This window comes from Lontra canadensis, unplaced genomic scaffold, assembly GCF_010015895.1.
Source record: "Lontra canadensis isolate GAN:19392208 unplaced genomic scaffold, GSC_riverotter_1.0 scaffold159, whole genome shotgun sequence".
NCBI lineage: Eukaryota > Metazoa > Chordata > Mammalia > Carnivora > Mustelidae > Lontra > Lontra canadensis.
In genome coordinates, this window is record NW_022631153.1 from 1369712 (window position 1) to 1388297 (window position 18586).

The following is an 18586-nucleotide window of genomic DNA, read 5'->3' on the forward strand; positions in this document are numbered from 1 at the left end:
ACCCGAGCCAAAGGCTGAGGGCTAACCCACTGAGCCACCCAGGTGCCCTGGACTTCATTTTTTTTTTTTTTTTAAGATTTTATTTGTTTATTTAACACACAGAGAGAGATCACAAGTAGGCAGAGAGGAAGGCAGAGAGGGGCGGGGGGAAGAGAGCCTGATGTGGGGCTCGATCCCAGGACCCTGAGATCAAGACCTAAGCCGAAGGCAGAGGCTTAACCCACTGAGCCACCCAGGCGCCCCTGGACTTCAATTTTTAAGACCCAGTTCAAACACTGTGGTTTGTGAAGTCTTCCTCTACCTCCCATATGGAAACGTCATACTGTCCATCCTCTCCCCAGCACCAGTACACATGTCTACCACCATAGTTATGACTTATTGTAATTATTTGTTTCTCTCTCCACTTCCTGGCTTCCAACACTGAGGCCAGTAAGTGAATGAATGAATGAATGAATGAGACATTTTAGGGAGAGCTGCTGAAGCTTAGTAGCAAAATAAAACCAGCTCTTAACATAAAATGGTAAAAGTCCACATGAATTTACAATGTTTTTATTACTGGTTCAAGATAGCAAGCATGTTTATCTCCTTCCTTCTGTAGACCCAATATTGTAAAAAGTAAAATAATTTTTTTATAAAGATTTTTATTTATTTATTTGACAGAGATCACAAGTAGGCAGAGAGGCAGGCAGAGAGAGAGGAGAAGCAGGCTCCCCGCTGAGCAGAGAGCCTGATGCGGGGCTCGATCCCAGGACCCTGAGATCATGACCTGAGCCGAAGGCAGAGGCTTTAACCCACTGAGCCAACCCAGGCACCGCAGTAAAGTAATTTTTTAGAAAGAAGTATAAATCCACAATAAGAGGCGGAATAGGGAAGGAAACTATTAGAACTATAGTTTGAGCTCAGAAAGTATTTCTGCAGCAAGTATGTGTGGGAATGGAGATATAACATCTTGTTTTAACTTTTTTTTAAATTGAAGTACAGGTGACACACAATGTTACATTAGTTTCAAGTGTACAACACAGTGATTCCACCAACTCTGTATGTCCTGCTGTACTCACCACAAGCCACCATTTGTCTCCAGACAATGCTTTTATAATACCACTACCTATACTCTCTATGCTGTAATTTTCACCCCTGTGATTTATTCATTCCACAATGTATTAACTTTTTATAGTAAAGAGGTGTATAATGTAGCATGACTGACCTGTGACCCAAACATTAACTATCTAACTTTAGTACAGTATAAGTTTCTCATGTAAGTGCTGTTTGCCTTGCAATTTTATACTGAATTCACTAAGAAACAGCACAAAAAATTATCAGAAGCTAATTCAATCATTAGAATTAGAATGTTAGAATATAACATCTTACATAATATACAGCAACAATTTGATAATTCAGTGTCAAGATAGCAAAGGCTAATCTCCATAGCCCTTCAATGTTCAGTAACAGTGGCTGAGGGTGGTTCTTGTTTAGAAAAATTTTAGCCCCTGAGTTTAAAATTCATAGCAAAACTTGACTGCTGCTAACTTCACTATAGTGAAATACAGAAGTTTGGATATTCAGCATCTCTTTCTTCCCTTTTTTTTTTTTTTTAAGATTTTATTTATTTGACAGAGAGAGAGAGTGCAAGTAGGCAGAGAGGCAGGCAGAGGGAGAGGGAGAAGCTGGCTCTCCACTGAGCAGGGGGCCTGATGTGGGGCTCGATCCCAGGATGCTCTGGGATCACGACCTGAGCCAAAGGCTTAACCGACTGAGCCACCCAGGCGCTCCCAGCATCTCTTTCTTAAAAAAATTCATAGAAATGATAATGGTTACATCTATAAGACGTAAAGAAGTTCATGCCTGGTATTACTGGTTCTTTAACACATGACAGATTCAAACATTTTCCACAAAGTACCTGCCAATCACTACTATGATTAATAACCATAAGCTTGAAACAACTTGCATTTCACAAGCTTTGTACATCTGCCCAACTAAGCTTTTGTCTGCTCCACACATATTCTTACCACTGTCAGTTGTTACACAAAATAGCAGATTCCATTTCAGGTCTTAGTGAATTACTCAGTTCTCAAGTTCTTTGAAAGCATCCTTGCCTGTAGCTGTTCCACCAGACTATTCACTGAGACTAATGAATTCTTCAGTCTCAAACATGGCACTGGTGCTTTAGTAAAACAGCAATAACTGATCAGTAATCAATAACTTCAGTACCAATAACTGGGAATCGGTTTGCCTTCTCTTCAATTGATAAGGATATGTCTACCAAAGTCCAGGTAGCTCTTCTCATGTAAAGGCTAACAGTGCACAACAAATTTTCCCAGGATACATTTCTTCTACTGCTGCAATCAAATGTGATTTCATTAACTCACCATGGCTCAGTGAGTTTCCCTGCTTTGCTAACAGATGAACTACCTGAAGATTTATTTCCATTGCAACCTCGTTTTGCTTTTTAAAATTTGTAAATAAATTCTGTGATGAGATACTCTTGTTTTAAGTTGTCTTACTTTTCTGATCATTTTTTCCTACAGTTGGGAATACTGTGATGACTGCTTAATCCATGTTGACACGTTCTGCATTCCTTCAACACAATGCTAGATGTGCTCTGTCATCTAATTAACTGCCAAGATAATCCACACTCTACTCTGCCTTGAGAGAGCAACATTTGAAATTCACTTTTTGTGTTTTGACATGATAGGTCTGCACTGATAACTTTTTTTAAAATAACATGGTACGTTGATACATGTGGCACTTATAATGCAGTTGAGTTAAAATTGCATAACTATCACTTGAAGTGTGCCGAGCGGCAGTGGAAAGCCACAAGACCCTGTACACAGGCTCTGCTCGACAGCCATGGTAACGCAAGGCAGCCACAGACAGTAAGCAAATATATAAGGGTGGCTATGTTCCAATACAACTCTGTGGATGGACACCGACATGGGAATTCCATGTAGTTTTTACATGTCACAAAATATTAATCTTCTTTGGATTTTTCCCTCCCAACTTTAAAAAAAAAAACATCAACACCATTCTTCGCTCACAGGTCTTACAAAACCAGGTGACAGGCTGTACTGGGCCTGCTTACTGAGGTGTGCCAGCCACGGCTGGAAAGCATGAACAGCCATGTTCTTGTTCTTCCTAGATGACTTTTTCAGTTTCTTTAGAGGGAAACCCTTGGAGGTAGTGTGTAAGTGTGAAACAAAGAGAAGGAGAAAGAGATTGTGTGTGTGTTAGTTTTCTGCCTGGTGGTAAATACCAGATGGAGTTTTGTATGCGGAGGTCAGGATGGGGTTACTTTCTGTTTATTGACCCATCAATTCAACTCTCCTTTCATCCTCATTTGAAGATTTTTTTCCTTATAATACCCTCCAGAATAACTGCAACTCTGAGCCAGGAACCTCTCAGGGAGCTCCCTTCCTCACAATAGCTGCTTCTACCTCATCTTATCAGCCAACACTCCTGCAGCTACCACCTAACTACCAAAAATTAACTGTAAGTGCCTCATCCCTACAGTCATTTAAAATCATATGTTCGGTGCTCCTGGCTGGCTCAGTCCGTTAAGCATCTGCCTTCGGCTCAGGTCATCATCTCAGGGTCCTGGGATTGAGCCCCATGTGGGGCTCCCTGCTCAGCGGGAGTCTTCTCCCTCTCCCACTGCGTCCCTCCCTGCTTGGGCTCTCTCTCTCAAATGAATAAATAAAATCTTTAAAAAAACTAAAATCCTATGCTCATGGACTAAGAGTATTTGGCAGCACCTGATTATATTAGTTTCCAATGGCAGCTGTAACTACCACAAACGTAATGGGTTGAAACAACACAAATTTATTATGCTATAGCTCTGGAGGTCAGAATCTAAAGTGGGTCTGCAGGATGTGTTCCCTCCAGGGCTCTAAGGGAGAATCTGTTCCCCTGACTTTCCCATCTCCTGGAGGTCACCTACATTCTTTGCCTTGTGGCCCTCCAGACTCAAAGCCAGGAGCACAGCATCTTTTCTCTTCTATAGCCTCCTGCCTCCCTCTTACACAGATCTCTGTAATTATACTGGGCTTCTCTGGTTAATCCAGTGTAATGTCCCCATCTCAAGCTCCTTTACTAAATTGCATCTGCAAAGTCCCTTTTGCCACAAAAAGAACATAGTCACAGCTTCTTAGGTTTAGGACATGGGCATCTTTGGGAAGCTATTACTCATCCTATCACACTATCCACACAAATAGACACTGCTGAGGATGAAATATGTAAAATCTCATTGCAGATCAGGAATAACATATAAACATTTGCTATCAATTTGGAACACTAAACCTGAATCCCAATAAGCAAAATGCCTACTCCATAAGATATCAATTGTTCTCATTAGTAGACCTATTACAAAAAATGTATTAACTTATTAATATATTTTCATAAATAAAAATTTGTGGAAATATATGTTATATAAGTACCTATAAAATATCTTTGATTTGGCTCTTAACCCCCAATGCCTAAAAGATATACTATCTAGCCACGTACAAAAAAAGGTCTCTTAGTCTAATATTTAGGCACAAACAAATGAAAAAGAGTTTAACAGAAAAATACTGAATAATTTAAGGAACACAAGAAAAAAAAGTAATATAAAATCATGATCAGTTTCAACACTCCTGATTACTAGTAACCTCAAGAAAAATTCAGTATACCAATAAAATAAAAATAAGATGATATGAAAAAAAGTAAACAAAATGATTAAAAACATTACTGCTGAAATAAAAAGGACAGTAAAGGTGAGAAAATATGTCTTAGAATAAAAATAAATCATATAGGAAACACAAGAAAGGTGTTTATCCAAAGAATATAAACATAGTGATTTGAAGGGGCACCTGCCTCCCAAAGTTTATAGCAGCAATGTCCATAATAGCCAAAATATGCAAAGAGCCCAGATGTTCATTGACAGATGAATGGATAAAGAAGATTGTGTGTGTGTGTGTGTGTGTGTGTGTGTGTGTGTAATGAAATATTACTCAGCCACCAAAAAGAATGAAATCTTGCCATTTGCAATGGGTGGATGGAACTAGAGTGCATTATGCTAAGTGAAATAAATCATTCAGAGAAAGACAAATACCATATGATTTATCTCATATGTGTTACTTAAAAAACAAAACAGATGAACATAGGGGAAGGGAAGGAAAAATAAGATGAAAATCGAGAGGGAGGCAAACCAAAAAAGACACCGAACTCTAGGAAACAAACTTAGGTTTGCTGGAGGGGTGCTGTGTCGGGGGAAGGGATAATTGGATGATGGGCATTAAGGAGTGCACTTGATGTCATGATCATTGGATGTTATACGCAACTGATGAAGCACGAAATTCTCATTCTGAAAAGAATAATCCATAATAATAATGTTAACTAAATTGAATTTAAATAAAAAAAAGAAAAAGGAAAAATAATAAACCACAGTAGGAAAAAAATTAGAAAGGTTTATAAAATTAATAGGTAGGATCCAACATCTGATTAATAGGATTTCCAGAAAGAGAAAGCACAGAAAATAAAGGGAAGGAAATTATGAAAGAAATAATAGAAGAAATTTTGTTAGAGCTGAATGGAAATGTGTTTCAAAGTGTAAAGGACTACTGATAACTCAAAAAAAAAAAAAAAAAGACCAAAAAAAAAAAGAGCCTTCAGTGAGACACGTTACTATGCTATTTCAGACATAAAGAAATAAAAAGCTTCTAGCACTAGGTGGGGGAGGGTATCCTATACAAGAATAAGAATCACACTCCCATCAGACTTCTCAACAGCTACATGAATGCCAGAAGAGAGTGACACCATCATTTCCTTGGCAGGGAATTAATTTCAAACTAGAACTTTCTAACTGGTCAAGGCATTGATCAATTTTGGGATTTAATGAAGTTTTTGATTTTAAGTCAATGCAAGGACACAGAAAGTGTACCTCCCACACATTATTTCTTAAGTTACTTCAAGATATATTCTAGCAAAACAAGGGAGTAAACCAAGTAAAAGAGAACAGGATCCCAAAATAATGGCTCCAACATACATTGTAAAGGGAACTCTGAGAAATTACACTCCCATTAGACAGCAAGAAACAGGTGTCCTAAAAAGAGAGATTCCATAGGATAAACTGTATGGTTGAAGGGCTGGAAGAACTTGAGGCTACAAGAGAAGCACAGACTTTACGAACAAAAGAAAACTAGAAAACAAAAGAAAACTAGAAAACTAGAAACTACAGGAAGAAACTGCAGTATCAGAAAAATATGGTACAAATAAAAACAAATTGGTCCCAAACAGATTAGGGATTTAGTAAGTTTTAAGAATGGACACAACAAATAGAGAATAAATCAGAGATTGGATAATATACAGAACATAGGGAGAATGGGGGCACCTAGGTGGCTCAGTTGGTTAAGCACCCAACTCTTGATTTCAGCTCAGGTCATGACTCAGGGTCATGAGATCGAGCTCTGTGTAGGGCTCTGCACTCAGTGTGGAGTCTTCTTAAGATTCTCTCTCTCTCTCTCCCTCTCTCCAACCCCTGCTCACATGCCCTCTCTGCACCCCGCCTCAAAAAAAGAATATAGTCAGGATGGCATAGGTTTAGTTTTTTTCTTCTAATTACAAAAAATGAAAAGAAACCAATTAGAAACTCTAAGGAAAAAGGTCTGTACAAGAATGCCATGATATAAACATGAAGCAAACTAAAATGTGTCACGAATATGAATATGTGGTAGAAAATATATTTGAATATTCTTTCAGTGTCATTAGATTTGTGGCTTTAGAATCACAGCACATTGGGCAATAACCAATACTTACAAATCATACTTCTTTAAACATTGTTTACTCTTTCCATTTTTTAAAAGTAGATATACAGAAAAATCATTGATGACTCAATTACAATTATGTTATTGATGTTGACTATGCAAGGGTAAAAGGATATAGAAATGAAAAAGAGAAGGGAGAAAAAAGTGGGAGGGGTCAAGGATGTCCACATGCACCACATGAGCTAGAGTATCTAGCCAGAACAATTAGGCAAGAAAACAAAAAGGATCCAAACTGGAAAAGAAACTGTCTCATTTCCAGATGATATAATTTATTAAACAACAACAAAAAAAAAACAAAAACAAAAACAAAAAGCCCTAACAAATCCACTAAAAACTTTAAAAAATAATAAATGAATTCAGCAAGTTTGCAGGATACATAATCAATGTACAAAATCAATTTTATACAGTAGCAATAAGCAAACTGAAAATGAAATTAAGGAAACAGTTCTACTTAAAATAACATTAAACAGAATATGATACTTAGTAATAAATTTAAACAAAGAAGTGTAAGACTTGTACACTGTAAATTATAAAACACTGTAAAAAGAAATTAAAGACCTAAATAAATGGAAGCCATATATGTTCATAGGCCAGAAGGCTTAATATTGCTAAGATGGCAATACTCAAATGATCCATAGATTTGATGCAATACGTATTTAAATCCCACGTGGTTTCTCTGCAGAAAGTCAAGTGACACTAAATTTCATATGGCAATTCAAGGAACAAATAATAGTCAAAATAGTCTTGAAAAAGACCAACAAAGTTGGAAGACTGACACCTCCTAATTTGAAACTTACTATAAAAGCAACAGTAAACAAGAAACTGCAGTATCAGCATAAAAACAAATCAATGGAATAGATTTGTTTCCAAATATTTTTGGAATATTTGGAAATATCTGGAATATTGATTTGATTCCAAATCAGTGAAACAGAATTGAGAGTCCAAGAAATAAATCCTTACATTTATGCCAACAGCAAATCATATGCTTGATAAAAGACCTATATCTAGAATATATATCTTAAAGATCAATAAGAAAAAGACAAATTAATTTAAAAATAGGCAAAGGATTTGAATAGACATTTATTCAAAGATTTAAGTCAGTAAACACATGAAAAGATGCCAAACATCATTTGCCAATAGGGAAATGCAAAACAAAACCACAATGAGATACCACTTCACAGCAACTAAGATGGCAATAATAATAAAATTAATAAGTGTTAGCATGGATGTGGAGAAACTGGAACCTTCATTCAATGCTAATGTGAATGTAAAATAGTGCAGCTGCTTTGGAAAACTGGTGCTTTCTCAGTTAAACATATAGTTACCATGTGACCCCACAATTCTGTTCCTAGTCATAAACTGAAAACGTGTCCACACAAAAAATGTACACAAACACAAATGTTCATAGCATCATTACTCACAATACCAAAAGTGGAAACAAACTTAATGTCCATTAACTGATAAATGGATGATCAAAATGTGGTATATCCATACAATGGAAATTATTCAATCATAAATAGGAATGAAGTATGGCTACATGCTACAGTGTGGATGAACCTTGAAAACATGCTAAGTGAAAGCAGCCAATCACAAAGAACCACATACTTCGGATCCTCTTTACATAAAACGTCCAGAAAGGACAAATCCATAGAGACAAAGTATATTTGTGGTTACCGAGGGGAGGGGTAGGTTTCAGGGTTAGGACTAAGGGATAAGAAGTTTCTTTTGGAGCTCATGAACATGTTCTAAAACTGACCAGAGAAATGATTGCACAACTCTGTGAATATAATGAAGCCATTGAACTGTCTAATTTTAGGGGGTGAATTGTATATCAGTTACATCTCAAAATTGTTTAAAAAAAAAGATGCAGGAGAGATGGTTGAAAGTAAGCTAAATTTTTATCCATCATTGCAGTATTAGAGAAAACAATGCCTAAAATTAATTGAGACAAATTAAGCATAAACATATCAAAATAATATTCATAGAAATAACCAGGAGTGACTTAAAACTTTCAGCCCCCAATATGGCAGAAGCACCAATTAATTAAAACAGACTGAGCTGCACACAACTAGTATGATAATAAACACAGGTTCTGCTGACTATCACCTGAGTACAGTTAAAAGTGTTTGCTTCTAGGGAAAGGTAATTGGGGTAGAAAGAATGAAGCAGGAAACCTGATTTTCATCATAAGCCTATCTATATAATTTGATTTTCTTTAACTATACATATTTCGATATAAACTTTAAAACACTGAGTTTAAAAATTGTATAATTTCATTTACATTATGGGGGAGATTTTCAAGGAATGATTCTCTGACATTATTTTTAAGTGTCTGAAACTGTCATTATCTAAAGTTATTTTAAAATAACAACATATAGAACAAAGACAGATGGTAGCAGAGTGAGAGGACTCTAGGCTCCCTTTATCCCATGAATACAATTAGATAACTATCAAATCATCCTATATACCTCAGAAATTGACCTGAAAACTGGTAGAACAAACTCCACAACTAAAGGTAGAGAAGAGGCCACAGTGAAGGTAGGAAGTGCAGAGATGCGGTATGGGAGGGAAACAGATCATGACTGCTGCAGTAGGGAGGGAGGCAGGGTCTCAGAGAAGGGCAAGAGACAAACTAGCACACAGGGAGTACAAGGGAAAATGAACACCCCCCCCCCCCGCCTTAGCAATTGCCTTGAGAAGTGAGAAGGGCCAAATTTCATAATTTCCTGAAACTTCTGGGGCTTAATGCCTAGACTTTTTAAGATCAGAGGGCTTGGCTGGGATAGATCCCAGAGAGTACTGTGTAGCTCTTGGAGTGAAGGCAGGCAAACGATCTACAGAGTGTGTGGAAATAACGATCCAAAGAGTACCTGGGGGGTTATTTGCTCATCTCTGAGCACATCCCAGAGAGACAACATTCACGAGAGACCACTGCAGGAACAAAGGAACTGGCTGGCCATTTCCCTCCCACACTCATCAGCATAAGCCCAGGGTCAGCTGCAGGAAGCAGCACTGGACCCACACTCACTACCTAATATGCTTAGACCAAGTCCCAAACCTTTACCCCCAGTGGACCCCCCCCCCCCAAGTCATACTTGCCTCAGTCCTAGCACAGTGGTTCCCTTCCCCCAGAAGATCAGCTCAAACCCCTGCTCAAACTGTACCTCCCAACATGGGAGTTTGCAGAGCTTCTGTTCCAGCTGCAGTGACAATGGTCTCATGTCACGAACAGACCAGAGCACACCTAGTCAAAATCCAGCACAATTAGGCCAGGAACCAAACCAAGCCCACAACAGGCAAAGAGAGCTTCTGCAGACAAGTGGCCTGAAAGATAAAGTGGCCAGAACAGAACAGCAGAGCACAGGCAACATACAGTGGAGACACTCTCAGAAGCACCAGGCCCCGGGAAACAAGGAACACTATGGCAGGACACTACAGGACCTCTTCTTTGTAAGACCATTTTCTTCAAGAACAGGAGATGCTGACTTTCCCAACACACAGAAGCAGACACTGAGACTTAAACAAAATGAGAAGACAGAGAAACTTATCCCAAATGAAAGGACAGGACAAGGCCATAAATCTAAGCTGAACACATATAAGTAACATGCTTGGTAGAGAATTTAAAGTAAGATCATAAAGATACCCACTGGAATTGAGAAAGGAGTAGAAGATTTGAATGAGACCCTTAACACACACAGGAGTAACAGAGCAGAGAGAAAAGGTAAAATAAATGAAATGACAAACACAATGATGAAATGAACATCAGGATAAGAAGCAGAGGAATGAATTAGTGATCTAGAAGACAGAGTAATGGAAAATAATCAAGATGAACAAAAAAGAGACAAAATAATTATGCAATAAGAGAAAAGATTTAGGGAACTCAGTGACTCCATCAAGTGTAATAACATTTATATTAAAGGACTCCCAAAAGAACAGGAGAGAGAAAAGGGAATAGAAACCTTATTTGAAGAAATAATAGCTGAAAACTTCCCTAATCCAGAAGGCACAGAGAACTCCCATCAAAGTCAAGAAAAGCAGATCCACACCAGGAAATATTGTAATTAAATTGGCAAAATACAGTGATAAGGGGAAAAAAAATTAAAAACATGAAGACGAAAAAGACAGTAACTTAAAAGGGAAAACCCATAAGGCCAGCAGGAGATTTTTCCTCAGAAACCTTCCAAGCCAGAAGAAAGAAGCACGATATATTCAAAGTGCTGAAAGGGAAAAATCTATAGCCAAGAATACTATCTCCAGCAAGCATATCATTCAGAATAGAAGGAGAGATGGAAGAATTTCCCAGTCAAACAAAAACTAAAGGAGAGCGTGACCATTAAACCAGCTCTGCAAGAAATATTAGGGGGGACTCTTAGAGTAGAAAGGAGTGACCAAAGGTGACAGTATAAAGGAAACACAAAAGCAGTAAAAATGAATATTTCTGTAAGAAATCAGTCAAGGAACTCACAAAATAAAAGGATGTAAGATTTAACAACATATACCTAAAACATGGGGAGGAGAGGAGTAATGAATGGATTCCAACATAAAGGACCATTCATTTAATATAGACTGCCATATGCAGAGGAGGTTATATATAAACCTAATGGGAATTATAAATCAAAAACCACTAATAAACATGCAAAGAATAAAGAGGAAGAAATCCAAATATATCACTAAAGAAAATCAGCAAACCATGAAAGAGAAAAACACGAGAAAGGATCAGAGAAAAACTGGAGAAACAAATATAAAACAAATAGTAAAGTGACAATACATATCTATCAGTAATTTCTTTGAATGTAAACAGATGAAATACTTCTATCAAAAGACGCAGGGTGACGGAACAGAAAAACAAAAACAAAAACAAAACCCATCTATATACTGCCTATTAGAGACTCATTTTAGACATAAAGACACCTGCAGATTGAAAGTCAGGGAATGGACAAATATCTATCATGCAAATGGATGTCAAAAGAAAGCCAGAGTAGTAATACTCATATTTGACAAACTAGAGTTTAAAGAAAGACTATAACAAGAGACAAAGAAGGACGTTCTATAATCATATAGGGGATAATCCAACAAGAAGATATAACAACTGTATATATTTATGCACCCAAATACATAAAACAGCTAATAACAAACACAAAGGAACTAATAAAATAGTACAAGAATGGTAGGGGACTTTAACATTGTACTTACTTCAACGGATGAATCACCTAAACAGAAAGTCAGCAAGGAAACAATAGCTTCGAATGACATGCTAGAACAGATGGATTTAACAGATATACTCAGAACATTCCACCCTAAAACAGCAGAATATACATTTTCAAGTGCACATGAAACATTTTCCAGAACAGATGATATATTAGCTCATAAAATAAGCCCTCAACAAATTTAAAAAGATCAAAGCATACCATGCATCTTTTCTTACCACAATGCTATGAAACTAGAAATCAATTACAAGAAAAATCTGCAAAGAGCACAAATACACGGGAGTTAAATACCATGCTCCTAAAAAATAAATGGGTCAACCATGAAATAAAAGAGAAAATAAAAAAAGTAAATGGAAACAAATGAAAATGAAAACAGAATGGTCCACAACCTTTGGAATGCAGGAAAAGCAGTTCTAAAAGGGAAGTTTTTAGCAATACAGGCCTACTTCAAGAAACAAGAAACATATCAAATAAATAACCTAACAACCTAACCTTACACCTGAAGGAGCTAGAAAATGAAACAAAACCTAAAATGAACAGAAGGAATGAAATAATAAAGATTAGGGGATAAATAAACAATATAAAACTAAAAACAAACAAAAACAATGTATCAATGAAATCAGGAGCTGCTTCTTTGAAAAAAAAATCAATAAAATTAATAAACCTCTAACCAGACTTATCAAGAAAAAAAGAGAAAAGAACTCAAATAAAATCACAAATGAGATGGGAGAAATAACAACCAACACCACAAAAATACAAACTATTATAGAAGAATATTATTAAAAACTGTATGACAACAAATTGGATAACCTCGAAGAAATGGATACATTCCTAGAAACATATAAAATACCAAAACTGAAGCAGGAGGAAATAAAAAATTTGAACAGACTGATAATAACCAGCAAAGAAACTGAGTCAGTAATCAAAAAACTCCCAACCAACAGAAATCCAGGACCAGTGACTTCACAGGGAATTCTACCGAACATTAAAAGAAGTCTTACTACCTATTCTCAAACTATTTTAAAAAGTAGAAAAGGAAGGAATACTTCCAAATTCATTCCATGAGGCCAGCATTACCCTGATATCAAAACCGGATAAACAACTACAAAAAAAGAACTCCAGGCCAATATTTGCAATGAATACAGATGCCAAAAATCTTCAACAAAATACTAGATCCAACAATTCATTTAAAAAAAAAAATCACTCACCACGATGAAGTAGGATTTATTCCTGGGTTTCAGGGATGGTTCAATATTCACAAATCAATCAACATGATCACATCAATAAGAGAAAGGTAAGACCCATATGATCTTTTCAATAAACACCAAAAAAAGCCTATGACAAAGTATAACATTCATTCATGATAAAAACTCTCAACAAAGTAGGTTCAGAGAGAACATAACTTAGCATAATGAAGTCTATCTATCAAAAACCCACAGCTACCATCATCCTTAAAGGGCAAAAACTGTGAGTTTTCCTCCTAAGGTCAGGAATGAGACAAGGATGTCCAATCTCACCATGTTTATTCAACACAGAACTGGAAGTTCTAGCCATAAATGTCAGACAACAAAGTAAAAATAAAAGGCAACCAAACTGGTAAGGAAAAAGAAAAACTTTCAAATTATATGCTTCTATATATAAGGAACCCAAAAGACTCCAGCAAAAAACTGCTAGAACTGATCAACAAAATCAGTAAAGTTGCAGGATATAAAAACAATCTGCAGAAATCTGTTATATTTGTATACACCAATAATGAAGCAGCATAAAGAGAAATTAAGAAAAAAAAAAACCCACTTACAGTGCACCCAAAATAGTAAGATACCTAGGAATACACTTAACCAAAGAGGAAAAAGTACTGTACTCTGAAAACTACAAAACACTGATGAAAGAAACTGAAGATGACACAAAGAAATGGAAATACATTCCATCCTCATGGATTGGAAGAAGAATACTGTTAAAATGACTATAATACCCAAAGCAATCTACGCATTTAATGCAATCCCTATCAACATTTTTCACAGATCTAGAACAAAGAGTTCTAAAATTTTTATGGAACCACAAAAAAACCTGAATAGCCAAAGCAATCATGAAAAAGAAAAGCAGAGCTGGAGGCACTTCAAAAATCAAGTAACAAGGCATAACTTCAAGTTATATTACAAAGTTGTAGTGATCAAAACATAATGATACACAAAAAACACACATTGATCATGGAAAAGAATAGAAAACCCAAAATCAAACATGCAACTCTATGGTCAATCTTTGATAAAACAGGAAAGAATAGCTAATGGGGGAAAAAAAAACCCACAATCTCAACAAATGGTGTTGGAAAAACTGGACAAGAACGTGCAAAAGAATGAAACTGGACCATTTTCTTATACTATATGCAAAAATAAATTTAAGACGATTAAAGACCTAAATGTGAGACATGAAACTATAAAAATCCTAGAAAAAAGCACAGGCAATAACTTCTTTGACATCGGCTGAAGCAACTTTTTTCTACATATGTCTCCTGAGGCAAGGGAAACAAAATCTTGCCATTTCCAATCACATGGAGTAATAATGCTAAGTGAAATAAGTCAGAGAAAGGCAAATACCATATGGCTTCACTCATATGTGGAATCTAAGAAACAAAACAAAAGAGCAAAGGTGGAAAAAAGAGAGAGTCAAATCAAGAAACAGATTCTTAATTATAGAGACCAAACTGATGGTTATCAGAGGGGAGGGTGTGGATTAAGGAGCACACTTGTACTGATGAGCATGGATGATGTATGGAAGTGTTGAATCATTATATTGTACAGCTCAAGTTAATATTACATTGTATGTCAAGTAGCTGGAATTAAAAACAACAACAACAAGGGGTGCCTGGGTGGCTCACTCAGTTAAGAGCCTGACCCTTGGTTTCAGGGGATGTCATGGTCTCAGGGATGTGGGATGGAGCCCCACATTGGGCTCTGTGTTCACTGTGGAGTTTGCTTGAGATTCCTTCCTCTCTCCCTCTGCCCCTCCCCAACTCTTGCAAGCTCTCTTCCTCTCTCTCTCAAATAAATAAAATCGTAAAAAAAAAAAAAGACAACAACATATAAATGCAATGTAGGCACAGTACTCTTAAGTTCGCCTATTCTTGTTTAGCAAAGTTAGAAATGGACACTAAAAAGTAGCACTCTATTTAAGAAAATCTTAAGTTGCAACTATTAATTTTCCATAGACACCATTTAATAAGAGCAAATTATAAACTTTAGAAATGCAACTCATATTTCATTCTAACTTATCCACTGTAAGATTCTCCTAAATATAAGAACTTTTGGGTTAGAATATGATTTAATTCATAAAAATCCAATTTATGCCCTTTTACTGAATTTCAAGTTCTCAGGAACTTTAGGTTCATATTTAGGATGCAAGGCCCACCTCCATCACTGACTGAAGGTTACACAGCTGGTGACAGAACCAGTCTCCAAAGTCCCAGTCCAGCTTCCTTCCCCTGCTCCCTCTCTCACATGGTTTCCCACAGAGACAGCAATAAAGCCAATGTCTCAATTTAACTCCTAATAGGGAACAATGTGCATCTCCTTCAGGGTTTTTGATGATCACTAGAATCAACTCAGCAAGTCGTGCAATGGAATAATGCTCATCTATTCCTAATAATTATATCCGCATGGCCTAAGTGCAAAAGCCAACATAAAAATCAAACGGCAAGGCATGCTTCTTATGAGACAACGTGAGAGACGTTGAAAGTGCTCTGTCAAGTCTTAGGAGAGCATTCAACTTGCCCCAAAAGGGAGAGCAGCCTCGCCATCATGTATGTGGGAGTCTGAGGCCAACAAGATTGTGCTCTGATAATCCTGGCAGCAATAAACAAACACCATGTACAGACATGACATCTACACAGAATCTCGCTGAAAGAGGAAAGCGTAACTGTGATTGAAAATTTTAAAGGTAGCAGTGTAAGATGAGGGTGTTTCAGGTGCTCAGAAGGTATGAACACCAATGTCATTTTAAACAGGTTAGATTTGGGGGTAGAGTGGAGACAGCTGCATTCTCACTTTCAAGGGACTCTTCTACAAGGAAAGACAGCTTCAAAATCTATGTAGAGACTTGAAATGGAATTACAACACGCTCATTTGTTATTTAAAGGTTCTTACTATCTCCAAATTTAACTCTACACAGTAAGACAACCTTATCAAGACAGGCAAAATTTAAATAGATGATAGGTAAAGACTATAAATAGGTGATATGTAGAGGTTTATACAGACGGCTTGGCATATTGTGCTGCTCTATCACAGGGGGCCAAGCACACAACCAACTGGGACTTTCAACCTCTCTCTCACTTGCTCTCTCCTATATTTGTTTCCTAGGACCAGAGGAAGTAGTGAAAATCTCTGTAAAATGTTCTGTAAATACTTTCTGGGTCAATGAATTCCCTAATTACTCTAATCATTTGATAGGAATTTGAACCTCTTAGAGATTAAGCAGACTTATTTCTTCCCCATTCATTAAAAAAAATTACAGAGCTACTTGCCACAGGAAAATAACATAGAAAGTAAAAATTCTTCCATTAACAACTCAAATGCTCCTTGCCTAAAAGAAATGACATAACTTATCCAACTCCTCGAAATATTTGCGTCCTGTGGAGTTAGTAAGAACTTCCATGAAATGTATGGTTCTAAGACTTTAAAAAAAGTTCAGGAAGCCCTCATGTCCTTGTCTTACTCACACAGTCAGAAAAAGGCAATGAAAGGTAATCTGAAGAAATTACACAGCTCACTCCAGTACTCATACCATCAAAAAAGAAGTCAAATTAATTCTAGCAGGCAATTTTAATTCTTAAATTCACCAACAATTATTTCCTAAATATGATTTGTTTCTTAAAATATTCTCTGTGTACAATAGAGCAAACACATTTACAAACACATTGTGCAAACACATTGAGTAAGGCATATTTCTTGCACATATAACAAACTCAAATGGGCAAGCAAAGTTTGTTTTCTGACCTTTGATGGGATGGCACTCTATTAAACTAGGAATATTTAGGTGAAAGGCATGGGAATAAACCTTCCATGAGGGCTGGGACCTTTATATCTATCACTAACTCATTACCAGCATCTGGAACATAATGTGGCACACAGTAGGCCTGCAATATCTGTTGACTAAGTGAACAGATTATATCAGCATGTTCCTTCCTTTGGAGTACTGGGGAAAAGCAGATGCAGTACAGTAATATTGGCCAGGCCAGAAAGGGTGTATGTGGTTTTAGGAAACTTCATAAAAATCATTGCTAAAAGCTGATCTACTAGCTATAACATCAAAGATACTATCACTCATATGAGAAGCTGATATAAGAAGCTGATGCATAAAAATAAGTTTGACTCAGCAATTAATTACTGAGCCATTATGTTTCATTCTCACACATTTTCAGAATCTGCTCAGATTTATTACTGACAACAGTCATCTCTCCCACTCGGCTTCCTTTCCTTCTCATCACTCCTCCGCCTACAGCAACTTATTCTGTTCCCAACACTGCTCAGGCCAAGGTGACCAATGACCTCCAACTACCAAGTATAACAGACACCTGACTGTTATAAAGGCACCCAACACAGGGAGATACCTGTCCCACCCTCTCCTCTTTGCTTCTGCAACACTCTCTCTCCCACTCTGGCTGTTGCTTTAAAACTTTGCCATTTCTTCTCTACCTGACACGTATGTGTGTGGGTGCCCTAACCTTTGCCCTGTCCTCTTCTCTCTCTATGTCATCTGTCTGCTCAATGTTCATCTGCTCCAATGGCTTCAAGTAGTATGTCTCCAACTCCCATTTCCCTCTTCTGAGCTCTAGTCCCAAAGGTCTTCTGGATATCCTGGTGCCACTGGAAATTCAACACAACTAGAATAAAAACAATCTTCATTCTTCCACCCCGCAACTTTTCCCTTCTTGTGTTTCCTGGCAGTGATACCACAATTCAGCCAACTGAGCACTTGAGGACAGTGCCTGTCCCTCATCCTCATCTAATCCTTCCTTCTACTCATTGTATCTCCTACTTTTCTCTAGAACCATCCACTTCTCTCCCTTTCCACTACACCACCTTCTTAAGGTGTGTAGACATGGTACATCCTGCACCTTATTTTCTCCCCCCGACTAGTCTCCTCATATCCACCCTTGCTCCCTTCCAATCCAGACTGATCTTTTAAAAGTGAAAACCCTTAACCAGGTCCACAGAACCCTCCATGACACTGTCTTCATCTCCCTCTTCAAATATTTCTTGTACCACTCCCACCACCACCACCTTTTAGTAGGTCTTTTAATAAAATTAGTAACAAAGAATGACTCAGGAAAACCTTAAAATATGCTATATTCTGAAAAGCCTCAAACACAAAATCCATAGACATTTCAAATCAAATGGTTTTTGTTTGTAATTTAAAGCCAGTCCTCACTGTTCACATTTATCAAAAGAAGTTTTGAAATATCTTTTGTTACTATGTGGATATGAACAGTTTATCATATGATTAGAAGTGAAAAACTGCTTTTTTTTTGTCGGAGAATGTGACAAGGTTCCAAAGGTCCTTTTCAGCCAGCATTTTCCAGATTAATGTTTA

The 18586-nt window shown here is 37.1% G+C and overlaps 1 protein-coding gene across 1 annotated transcript in view; it reads right to left on the reverse strand.

The window, feature by feature from the left end:
* ASAH1 (N-acylsphingosine amidohydrolase 1) overlaps positions 1–18586 on the reverse strand; it is a 47941-nt gene that overhangs the window by 27173 nt on the left and 2182 nt on the right. The window lies entirely within an intron of this gene.